Raw genomic sequence first — 12,840 nt, forward strand, 5'->3', positions numbered from 1 at the left:
GCGGCTCCAGCTGCGTCAGGGAGAGGAGGAGCAGCAGCGGTGGTCCCAGCCACATGGGAAGGCTCCCAGCGGCTCAGCTCTGCCGCACAGGGGCAGAAAACCGCTGCAGTCTCCAGACCGCAGAGGACGGCGGTGGACTGCCGCGTTCGGGGGAGCAGCATCAGTGGCCCGACGGGCTCGTCGTGGGCAGGTTCAGAACAGGCAGCGAGAGGAGAGGCATGAACACCCCCAGGCATTGACTGATGGGTAAGACAGCAAGAGAACCATGTACTAGGGATGTGCAGTAGAAAATAATTTGTTTCAGTTCATTTATTTGTTTGTTGGGACCCAAATTCTTTTTAGTTTCAGAAAGAAAAAAAAAAAAAAACGTATTCATTTTATTAGTTTATTTGTTGTCCATTAAAGTCTATTTTGGTTTCCATAATAGTGGTTTTCTTATCAATCCTCATGAAACTTCTGGGAAGAAATCATCAGAAGAGGGAAAGAACTCCAAGTTGCTTAGACTTTGGTAAAATGGCACCAAAAGTAGAGATGAGCTTTGTTTTTTTTCTACCGGTTCGTTTTTTGAGTCTGATGCTTCGGACATCAGAACAGCAGGCAGGCATCTGGACTGGAACATGGACATCAGGACAAGACGAGGAGCCCCAACGAAGAACAGGAAACACTGGACCTTGAAGAAGAGCTGGAACAGGGACGACTCCTGGAGTGAAGGACAGGAAGATCCCAAGAGCGTCTAACTCCTTGCGAAGGTAACACTGGAATGAACGCTGGACCCTTTTGTAGAGCTGAAGGGGCCAATGACTGGGGAAGAGCTAGGAGAGGGCCACACCTGGCTGGCCCTTGAAAAGGAGAAGAGAGGCACACGCCCGCACTTAAGAAGAGCTGGAGGAGAAAACCAGGATTGTTGGTGGTGTCCTCTCAGCCACATGGAAGGCACAAGAAGCAGGCAGGCAGTGGGAGCAGCCCTGCTAAGGAGCTGGAGGAAGGCAGGCTGCAGGAGCGGCTTCCAGCCACGAAGAAATCAAGCAGGGAGAGTAGGAGGACTGCAGGCACCGGCAGGTATGGCTTCTCTGCCGGGCAAGGACACGGGTAACAGCAGGCACCGGCAGGGACGGCCTCTCTGCCGACTGAAGAACCCGGCACGGAAAGGACAACTTCCCTGCCTCCTGAGGACCCGGGAGCGGCTGCAGCACGTCGAGGAGAGCAGGAGCGGCAGCGGTGGTCCCGACCGCGAGGGAGAGCTCCCGGCGGCTCGACCCTGCCACACAGAGCAGGAGGCAGCCGGGGAGGAGCCTGGACACAGCGGCATGACTGCCGCGGGGGAAAAGGCGTCAGCAGCCCAACTGGCCGCGGGAGGTGGGGAGTCTGCCCTCGCTCCTCGTGGGCACGTTCACAACACATGGGATGCCAGGGCAACTGCTGGTCAAACCCAGTGATGATGCTGGCAAAGCAAAGTTAAGCCTCGGCTGTGATTGGGGCGCCATATTGGCGGTGGCATTCCCACCTTCCCACCCAATTTAGTTATAGTCGTGGACGAGGTCGTATCTCACTATGCAGTGCTAGAATACTTTGTTAGATGGTGAGACCAGTTCTGTGATCCTTCTCATGCTATGTTTGTATGTACAGTCATAGCTTGGGGTAAATGAACAAGGGGGGTGGGGGTACCTGAGCTAGGGGTGGGGGGAATGTGATATCAGACTTGCTCCCGGGGGCATTCGCTGTACTATGTCCTGGTGAGGACAGTTGTGAAGGGGCCATTGGTGTGTGGTGGCACGGGGGGGGGGGGGGGGGGGGGTGGATACACCATGGCTATCTTGCTCGAGCGTGGCGGATGGTGGATTGGGGGCAGCACAGTGGTATTGCATGTAACTCAACAGGTATTATTTTATCTTTGTTCAATAAACCTGTGGCCTTTTGTAATACCACAACTAATTGTGTCTTGTCTTTGCTTGGGATCGGATGTGTTAACCTTGTGGGGGTTACGAGGAGGTGAGGAGGGCGGGTTTGGGTACAGGAAGGGTTGGGGAGGGGGGCATCCCGGCTGCTAATGTTATTTTTTTGGGGGGGTGGTCAATACATCCCAATATAACCAGGCGAGAGGCACCAGAAGCAAGAATCTCAATTGCAACAGCAATGCAAGGTGCTAAGGCCAAAAAAGTGTGGGCATTGGTTCAGTATAGCTGTGCAAGCAGTCAGCCTGCCCCTTGCATGGAAATTCAGAGAATCTCAGCAGAGGGTAATTTATCTTTAAAAAAAAAAAAAAGACCAACTTTTCCACCAGCTTTGGTACTAGCCATGAATGATGTGGACTCGCATGGTAATAATTTTGCCTGGTGCCCTCCAAATCCTACCTCTCTCCCATTACTGCAGCAACCAACCATCCACTTGGTCTGCCTTTTTCTACCCCATGCATCATCCAGTGCAGATGGGAGCAGGTGACTGCCGTTCCATCTTCTGAGCCAACCCTGTTTCTCTGGCTAGTTTCCGCGTCTTAAAAAAAATTATCTTCTGAGCTTGGAAGTTCCTGGTCCTCATCCTATGCCTCTTTATCATCACCCCTACTACTTGCACTACTTGCGCTCGCCTAAGTTCTATCTGGAGGAAGAGCCTTCCCTCTTCCGCTCACATTGCCACATTTGTCTCTTGAGGCCAGTGGCATGATGGAATTTTATTAAACCAGATCACTAGCAGGTAGGAACTTTTAGTGTTACAATGTTTGCATACCCTAGTGTGTATATATACAAAGAGCAGACCGGACAGTCACTTTTGTCACAAACAGAGCACAGCCAATGGATTGATGATGCTTGCTGAATGACTATCTACACCTAGAAAATAAGCAAAACAGTGCAAGAGTCTCACACACACAGGAATCAGTACGCTGTCTCACTGACTTTTCTTTACATAGAGAAAGCAGGAAAAACTGTCAGAAAATCATCGCACTGCAGAACCATTCCACATGCTGCAAGAAAAGTGTATTTTTCCTGCAGCCACTGGCAAAGTATTTGCTATTGTGGTAATCTTTACCATGATATACACTATAAACCTCTCACAGACTTTCTCCTGCTACTAAGTAGCACCCAAAACCACAGCTAGGCACAGTGTTAGTGAGTGATTCCTACAGCATGCTTTGCTTTCTCTTATATATTATCTTTCGCTAATCTTTTTTTTTCACTCTTACAAGTACATTTTAAAAGTGCGTGTGAACCCATGAACGCGCTTATTGGGCACGCGAGCAAAAATACGTTCAGTTTTATATTGTGTGTGCAAGTACATGTGTACCATTTAAAATATCCCTACCTCAGGTATGTGTTGGAGCCTTTATGTATGTACTCACTAGTGATGAGAGAGAGGACTCTTTTAAAGAGACAATCTGACGTTCTATATATCTCCCACTGTAAGAGGGGCACTTTCAACTCAGAGTGGTTTTGGGGGGGGGGGGACGGACAGTGTTACAAGACCCTTGTACTCTAGGCAAACCAATGTAACACCTCCCCACCCCCCCCATCCTGAGCTGAAAGTGCTCCTCTTACAGTGGGAGATATGTAGAGTGTCAGGCTGTCTCTTTAAAAGAGTCTCTCTCTCTCGTCCCTCCCTCCCCCCCCAAATGTTATGGATCCCTCTGGCTCAAAATCTCCAGACTTGCATCTCATCAGGACCAGTAGTAAAGTTATGGAAGTAACATGTTACGTGTTGCCATGTTCAGCCTTGCAAAATTTGGGGTTTACACATGTACATCAACACCCCTTCTTTGCCTCCTTATTTTTGATGCGCGTACTTCCCGGCTTCTTAAAATTCGTGCACGGCCCACATACACATACATGGGGCTGGTTTTGTGCGAGCAACACTTTTAAATTCTACCTTTTTGGTTTTGGACTAAGGAGTTTCAAAATCTCTGCATTCTCTTGCTGAGCTCCAATAGAGGAATAACAACAAAATGGTGACTGCTCAACGTGCTGTTAGTTTTTTTTTTCACCTAAAAAAATGTTGAAGTCATGACATGCAGCTCTGATAGGCTGACAGTGTTGTGCGCCCCGGCCGTGTGGGTGCAGCGACTGGGCCTGCTCACCTGGCATTACCATCCACTAGCGCAGGCTTACCTGCTGCCGCTAACCCCTGGCATCCCTGTCGCTCACTGCGGCCTTCCTCGGCGTCACCATCGCTACAGGCCTCACAGCGGAGCTCCCGTCAGGGCTCCGTGTCCTCGACCGGCTCGGCCCCGCCCCTAGGCGCATGCGCGGCCGACCTCACCATTCTTAAAGGGCCCAGTGTGGGAAACCTCCGGCAGGCGCCCCCCGATGACGTCATCAGCCTTCCATATATAAGGCAGGGCTCAAAACCCTGATCCCTGCCTTGGCGATTGTGTTGACACAGCCTTGTGTAGTAAGTTTACCTTCGTGTTCCAAGTGTCTCCTGTTCCAGCGTCTCCTTTTCCAGCATCCCCTGTTCCAGTAGGGGATGCTGGAAAAGGCATTCCTCTGCCTGCTTCCTGGAACTGACCTCTGCCTGTGACCATTCTTCTGTCTGCTGCCTGGAACCGACCCTCGCTTGCCATGACTACGCATGGACTGACTCTGGTATTGACCTCCGCTTTGGCTGACCTCTCTTGGACTGATATTCTGGCATTGACCCTTGTGCTTCACTCGGACACTCTCCTCTGGCCCCCGGTGACCTTCGGGCTTACGCACTTAGATAACAACCGCAGCTTCCATGTGGCTGGACCTGCAGGTGCTGCCTGCCTCATCCGGAGGACCTCTCTCAACTGTTGCCTTCCCGAGGTCTCCGGAGCTTCCAGTTCAGGTCTAGTCCACTTGCTCCACATCAGCTGTGCACTCTTGCTCGTGGCACACCTCTCCGATACCTCTCTGGGAGACTATCGGAGGCCCACCTAAGTCCAGGCGGTCTGGGTACCCAAGGGCTCAACCTGCAGAAACTCCAGACTGTTATTGGTGAAGCTCCAGCTATCATCTGTCTCCTCGTGTGCTCCACCTCCTGGTGGCTGGCGTTCTCTGGGTCCAACCAGAGGTTCCGTACCAATCCTGCAAAGGCCAAGGGTCCACCTCCAGCATAACAGACAGCTATGATAGGCTGGGTGAAAAAGTGCAAACGTGAGATCACAAACTAAAAAAATCCAACTAATCCAGAGGTAGTTAAACAAATCTAAAGAATAAGGTGGATCACCTGAAGAATATTTAATGAAGCATTTATGTAGTGGCAAAATTCCAAATCACTATTACTATCATGAAATTTTTCCATTGTGTTTCCAAATAAAAATGTTCTTCCATGTAAACTTGCATTTATCATGACATTGATATCTAAATATTAGGGTATATTACTAAAGTGTGTGTTTTTCTCTCATGATCTTACATGCTTTCATAACTAAATTTAAAATATACTTTCATATTTGCCAAATCTTTTATGTCTCTTTTAAACTGATGTGCTTTCAAGACAAAATGTATTTGTAGCAAGCTACTATAAACCAGGTTCCTTCCACCATGAGCTTATCATGTATTAGAGCCTTACAATGTGGACCGAGCTGTGTCTGGATTTGAGTGATATATTTTTGACCTGCCAAAAAGGGTTTAAAAAGAGATTGCAAGCTGCCACAGCCAAGGTGAAGAATTATAAAAATATGTCAAAACTGCTGTGTGCTCTCCTGTGAATGACAAATGTTCTGCAAGAACCAGCATCCAGGACTCACAATGTTAAGTTGGGGAAAGGGCTGTACCATTTAGTCTGCCCAGAGAACAGCACTACATAGCCCACAGATGAGGAATACTGGGTGTCCATTTAAGGAAGAAAAGGCACAAATTGGCTGGCTCTGAGAGTGATGGGAATTGGAGCCAGGAACCAGGAGGAGAGGAGTGTATGTGGCAGCTCTGCAATCAGTTCTACTGAAGAACTAATTATCAAGAGGGAAAGAAGAAATCTGCATTCTAAGGAAATAGAGACAGATAGCTGTTCTTGCTTCATAGCTGAACTACATGTAAATCCTAGCAAGGGACAGTGGAACCAGGAGCTGAGAGAATATAAGTCTTCCTTTCCAGAGCTATCCAGGTTTATTTCCTTGCTTTTTGTCACAAATTCAGTATCTAATAGGGATGTGAATCGTTTTTTGACGATTTAAAAATCGTCAAAAATCATTAGAGTTGCGATACAATAGAAATTTCCCCGATTTATCGTGAAAAATCGGGGAAGGGGGAGGGCGGGAAAACTGGCACACCAAAACAACCCTAAAACCCACCCCGACACTTTAAAACAAACCCCCCACCTTCCCGAACACCCCCCCCCCCAACATGTTTTAAATTACCTGGTGGTCCAGTGGGGGGGTCCCGGTGCGATCTCCCGCTCTCGGGCCATCGGCGCCATTTTGGCTGCCACTAATATAAATGGCGCCGATGGCCCGATAAACCCCCCCCCAACCCGACCCTTTAAAATTACCCCCTTAGCCTCCCCCACTCTCCCGACACCCTCCCAAACTTTTTACACACACCTGGTAGTCCACGGGGGCCGCGGGCAGTGATCTCCCGTTCCCACGCTATCAGCTGTGCTAAAAAAAATGGCGCCAATGGCCCTTTGCCCTTACCATTTGACAGGGCAAAGGTAGCGCCGGTGCCATTTTGAATATTGGCAATACGGCCCGTTGCATGAGATCGCTCCTGGACCCCCGCTGGACCCCCAGGGACTTTTGGCCAGCTTGGGGGGGCCTCCTGACCCCCACAAGACTTGCCAAAAGTCCAGCGGGGGTCCGGGAGTGACCTCCTGCACTCTGGCCATATTGCCAATGTTCAATATGAACAGGTTAATCTAGTTGAGTGTAAAGGCTTTTTCCAGCAAATAAATGTTTCTCATACAGTAGATCATGTTGGTTTAAAAATGTACATAAGAGCTGCCATATTTGGTCCATCTAAGGGTCTATCAAGCCAAGTATCCTGTTTCAAACAGAGGCCAATCTAGTGGCAGGATCCTAAATAGTAGGTAGATTCCATGTTGCATTCGCCCAGAGATAAGCAATGGGTTTCCTCAAGTCTACCTGATTAAAACAGTTTATGGACTTTTCCTCCAGTGACTTGCTGAAACCTTTTTTTAAACCCAGTTATGTTAGCTGCCTTTGTCACCACCTCCTGCAATGGATTCCAGAGCTTAAATGTGTGTTGACTGAAAAAGTAATTTCTCTGATTAATTTTAAATGTGCTACATACTAACCTCATGGAGTGCCCTCTAGTCTTTGTATTTTTTGAAAGAGTAAACAACAGATTGCATTTACCTATTCCACTCCACTCTTGATTTTATAGACTTCTACCATATCTCCCCTCAGCTTGCCTTCTGTAAGCTGAAATGTCTTAACCTCTTTAGCCTTTCTTCATTCCCTTTATCATTTTGGTGGCAAAACAAGCTATATTCATGTCAGAAACCCATTGCTTCAATCACAAGTCTATAATGGTTAGTGTTTCCACACTAGCATCACAGAGTAGGGTGTATCTTGAATTAAGAGTGAATTTTTCTTCCTCTGCCAATACATGAAAAAGATGCACGTCTAAACAAAGTGGATCTTATTACATTAGCTTCAACATAGTTCTAGCTAGTATCAAACATTACCAAATCCTAGGCCAGGATTCATCATTCTTCGCAGAATGATGAATCCTGCGAAAACGAGGGGTGGGGGGACGAAGGGGGGCGGGCCTGTGAAAGCCCGCAGCCTTTGTACCATGGCGGTGCGCCAGCCAACGGCTTTCGCATTATCGCCGGCAGTGAAGATACCACCGACTTCACCCTTCCCCATCCCGACTCCTCCCCTCCCCCTAATTTGCATGCTATCGCATGCGAAAAGACCCTTTTCTCATGCGATAGAGGCTTATCGCACGCGATACAGCCATATCGCGTGCGATAAGCCTTTGATAAATGGCCTCCCTAGGTTGGTAGACCTCTTCTGTAATGTTTAAGCTAGGAAAGATCATTGAGGCTCTGTAAACAGAAATTACATATTTAGCCATCCAAACCATGCAATAGGTTCAAAGGCTTTATAACCTTAGAAATATCAGTGAGACAAATGATCTTTGCTCCTTGGTTGGCTTGGGTTCAGGCATTTTATATTTACACATTCTTGTATACACACTGTCTGGAAACAATCTAGTCTTAGATTTGTTGTTGGTTTGTAGTGTACCTGGTGGTACCAATATCAATCAAAATATTTGAATATTTCTAAGTTCTGATCCTGGACTAGAAACTTTAATAATATGTAATCTGTTGTATGTGACTGTCACTTTTCTGTATGTTTTTGATTTGTCATCAGTGTCAAAGGATGGTTTTGCATAAAATAAGTTAAAATAAGTTGTTTTCTCCAAATAAATAGTATCTTCTTCTTAGAACGTCAGATTCATTCAGCAGTGAGAAGCAACAGGATTTTCCTCTTACTATTAATGTGGCTTTGATGCTGCAAAGAAGACTGAATTAATATATTGCTGAAAAAAAGATGAAGCAAGCTTCTTTTCTGAAAATAGTATTGTATGACAGTTATAGCAAGTTTGCTAAAACATTAGGTCAGTAATTTTCAAACTGCTGCATGGGTGCACTATGGCATTGGTGCATGCCCAGATTTCTGGCCATTTTACAACTTGACAAACCTAAACAAATCAATGCCACTAATGCAGCGATTGGAAAATACTGATAATCAATCTGGAACTGCTGCTCAATCGCTGAAACGTAAACAAGTTGAAAACTTAAATGCCTATTTGTGAATTATTTATTAGAACTGGTATTTACTTTAAAAGTAGAGCATTTTTGCTCTTTAAATACAGCACTGTTATGGCTTTATAATTAAGTTTCACGGAAGAGTTTACATAGGTGAAAAAAATCCTTTTATAGTTAAAAAATCGCACACAGGAGGAGGGGGTCAGTTAATGATTATACCACCACATAACCGTGGTGCCGAGACACCAATGAGTTTATATGAAACTTTCCCTCCACTCCTTAACACTTTTTAAAAATTATTACATAAATCATTTAATCATACTAGCATACACTGAATACAGAGTAGGTGTCATAAATTGTTGCTAAATACCAGTTCTAATAAATAATTCACAAATAGGCATTTAAGTTTTCAACTTGTTTACGTTTCAGCGATTGAGCAGCAGTTCCAGATTGATTATCATTTTACAACTTGGGCACACATTATCAAATAGCCTGGCTGCACTACATGTGGTGCACCCAATTTGCACATGCACCCACATGTGCACACGCGCCTAGGAGCACAAATCACAGATCTACCATGTAATTCCAGATATTTTATAATGAGCGCATCCATGCCATTGCCAGTTTCACCAGTTCATCCACCAGTTCACCCAGTTAAGAGCTAGGTGCTCCAAACTCCCCTGGTTTGATAGCCTGCACTGCCCCCAGTTACCCCAGGCCTAGATTTGCTTGGAGAACTTTCTCTAGAATTGTTTACATAGATATTCAGTGGCCAAGTAGCATTTGTAACATAGTTCATAATTGTATAAGGGGTGGGATATTGGTGTTGCTGGCTAGTTTTGTGATATCTGAAGATATGTAGATAACTTGTTTTATTTTTGGTATCATGCTTTATTGCATCTATATTTTGTTGATGGAAAGTATACACAATCAGCAGAATCACTTGTCTGTTTCTGCATACCCACAGATCCATTATAATTATATACCATGTCACTGGAATAGTCTAAACCTTTTTCCTGTTTTATAATAGGAACTCACTACTTACAATTTTGGTTTTCGCCTTCCGTTTCAAATTATTTCTGTTTTTGTTGCATAGTCTTCTGTGCTCAAAGGATTAGTCAACAAAAGTTGCACCAGCTTTCCATTGTTAGAGCAAGAGCTTGCATTGCTTTCTGTGCCATCATGTAGTTCTGTAGTTGCATGCTTACTTTTTCCAATATATTGATGAGTAAACAGGTAGACTGCACATGGTACTGGCTGCATCCTATTATCTAGGTAATGTAATACAACTTGAAGCACTTCATGCTTTGACTGGTAAATTGAAACAGATAAAAACGATTCCATGTAAACCTGTGCATGTTTTCAATTCTTATAAAGTTAATTCTGGCTGTGTGCAGTGCATTTCTAACTTCTTCTTATCTCAGTTAAAGTTGCTTGCAAGTGAACTTGCTTTGTCTAAGCACTAGTTTAAAGCTTGAAGGTTGCTTGTTGTTTTGCTTTTTACCAGTGAAGAAACCAAGTCTTTGGAGAGTGAGAGGGTCATTTTCTAAAGCTATCGCACGCCGGCTAAAGCTATCGGCCCCGGAAGAGGAGGAGTCGGGGGTGGCACCGGGGCCGACACTGCGTACATTTCCCAGACAGCGAAAGGTACGCATGCCTTTCGCTGTCTTTTTCGCGCCGAATAACTACACCTTTTATGGTGTAGTTATTTGGCGTGACGCCGGCAGCGCAGGACCGCCCCCCCCCCCCCCCCCCCCCCCCGTTATCGCGGAATTCACTATGCCTTGCGGCATTAGTGAATCCAGTCCTTAGTGACATGAGACTCAGCATGCTAGTAATCAGGAGTGTTATGGTCTGTTTTATATTTTCTTTTTGAAATATATTTTATCATCATTAATGCCTCCCATAACCATAGGACAGGTTTATTGATTCATAATCACAAATTGTACTAATATGAACCCAGAAAATTTAAAAATAAAAAACAATATTGTATGTAGTATGACAGGTAGGCGGAAGCTTTTGAGGAGCTCAGAGATTGCACCTAGCTGTTTGTAGTAAGTCAGAGGAGCTCCTGATTCTTGCTTTTTTTTTTTCCTGCTACAATGGTAAAGCACAAGGGGAGGGCAAGGGTTGATCCCCGAAACCCATGCCTACCTTGCTTTCAGCCCAATCAACAATACAAAGCTTTCTTATATTGATTCTAGAGTTCAGTCATTGTTTATTTATAATGTGCTTTTTCAACAAAAAGAGTTTAAAGTGAGTTACACCAAATTTCCAGAAGATATTCAGATACGAAATTCAACAAGAAACATGCTCGAGTATAGTGGAATATAGTAAGATTGACAGCGTATTGGGATTTCATGGGCATTTTGCAGGGAAAGAAGCAGAAACATCATTCAGGTTTTCATGTTTTTAGATTCAGGAGGGTGGGGTAGTCTCAATGGCTTAGTTTAAGTGATTGAATTGAAAACTTATGGGAAGGAGTGTTGGGTTTTCAGCAGGACCTACATGGATGAGAATGTAAAAGGTCTGTATGCTGCTGTTCTGTTTACGATTGGCGAGTGCCAAAGATTATCTCAAACAGCTAGGTTTTCACCATTTTCCAGAAGATAAAAAGATCTGAGGTCTGATATGATGGATGGAGTAAGGAATTCAAAATGGTGGGGGCATACCTGCATAAATCCTTTTCCGAGTATTTGAGGTGCACAGTCCTTGGGGATAGTATCACAAGTCAGACCTGTAATATTGATCAAAGTACTTAAAAGGATTTCCCTGTACGTACCCGGATCAGTCCAGATTGCTGGGTTTTGCCTCCCTTCTAGCAGATGGAGACAGAAAAACTTGAAGGGCACCCCCTGTAAGTGCGGTGTACCACCTGCGGCCCCCCCTTCAGTATTTCTCTGTCTCCTTAGGTGTTTTAAAAAACAAAACAAAAAAAGCAGCAGGAATCTATATTCAGTCTGGCTAAATCAGGGCTATTTCTTAAAAAAAAAAATAAAAGAGCACTTTGCCTCCCAAGGAGAAGTTTCTTCTGAGCTTCCCTCCTTGGTTGTAGGCATGGCAGGTTTAGCTTCTAGCAGCCCTCATTCCCAGAGCTATTCGAAACCGGTGAGTAACTGGGGGGAATTACCGGTGGGCTGGTTCCTCCCCCCACCCGGCCCAGAGAAGGTAGTAAATTATTAATCTGGTGAGGCCTCAGCTTCTAGCTAATTGCCGCCTTTAAAAAAAAAAAAAAAAAAAGGTTTTCAGCTGCGCATACAGTCTCCCAGGCTCCAGAGGTTATTTTTAGGCTTCCCTCCTCTGCAACGTGACGATGCCACGCGCTGTGGGGAGCCGGCGATGCGGCTCTCCCGTGAAAACCTCTGCTCCCATTGTATCCCCAGGGAGAGGGCCCATCGGTGGCAGCGACTGGCGGGAGGGGGAAGCCTTCAGCACGGTCCCATGGTGCGGGTAAACTGCTGCTGTCTCATGGAGCTAGGCCTGCTCCGTTCCCGCGGAGCACGGGAACGACGGCCATTTTGTGTTTTGATGCTGCTGCAGATTTCTCTGCAGGGGGAGGGGATCTCCCTCCACAGCTGTCTCCACACAATTGGAGCCCTGGGTCTCCCCAGGACTCATCGCCAGCCTCCCCTTAGTCTGTAGGGACCCCCCCATGGGGAAATGTAAAGGGCCAGTCCCCTTTTTCGGCAGACTTTGGCTTATTTAACTAGCCTTATGCTATCAGGGGATCCAGATCCTAATCTGGGTCAGCCGGTGACTGGACCCCCCCCCCCCCCATGAAGGTTACTAGGGTGGATCATCCAGAGGTGTCTCGCATTCAGGTGGTCTGGGGAGCTTCAGGTCCAGGTGACCACTCGGCTGTAGGAAATCCCTCTCCAGTGGATCAGTTTCAGGCTGATGTGGACGAGGATTCAGAGCACGTGGCGCCTGTGGAAGGGGATGATCCTCGGGTCCTTTGGTTGTTTCGTAGGGATGAATTAGAATTGATGATCCCGCATGTCCTCGCACAGCTGGGGATTCAGGTCCCACAAGTGCCGCAGGGACAGGACACGAAGAATCTGGTTCTTTCTGGTTTACGCTCCCCGGCTAGAACATTTCCTTTTCATCCCATGTTGTTCCAGCTTATGTTCCGGGAGTGGGATACTCCAGAAT

Source organism: Rhinatrema bivittatum, chromosome 2, assembly GCF_901001135.1.
Source record: "Rhinatrema bivittatum chromosome 2, aRhiBiv1.1, whole genome shotgun sequence".
NCBI lineage: Eukaryota > Metazoa > Chordata > Amphibia > Gymnophiona > Rhinatrematidae > Rhinatrema > Rhinatrema bivittatum.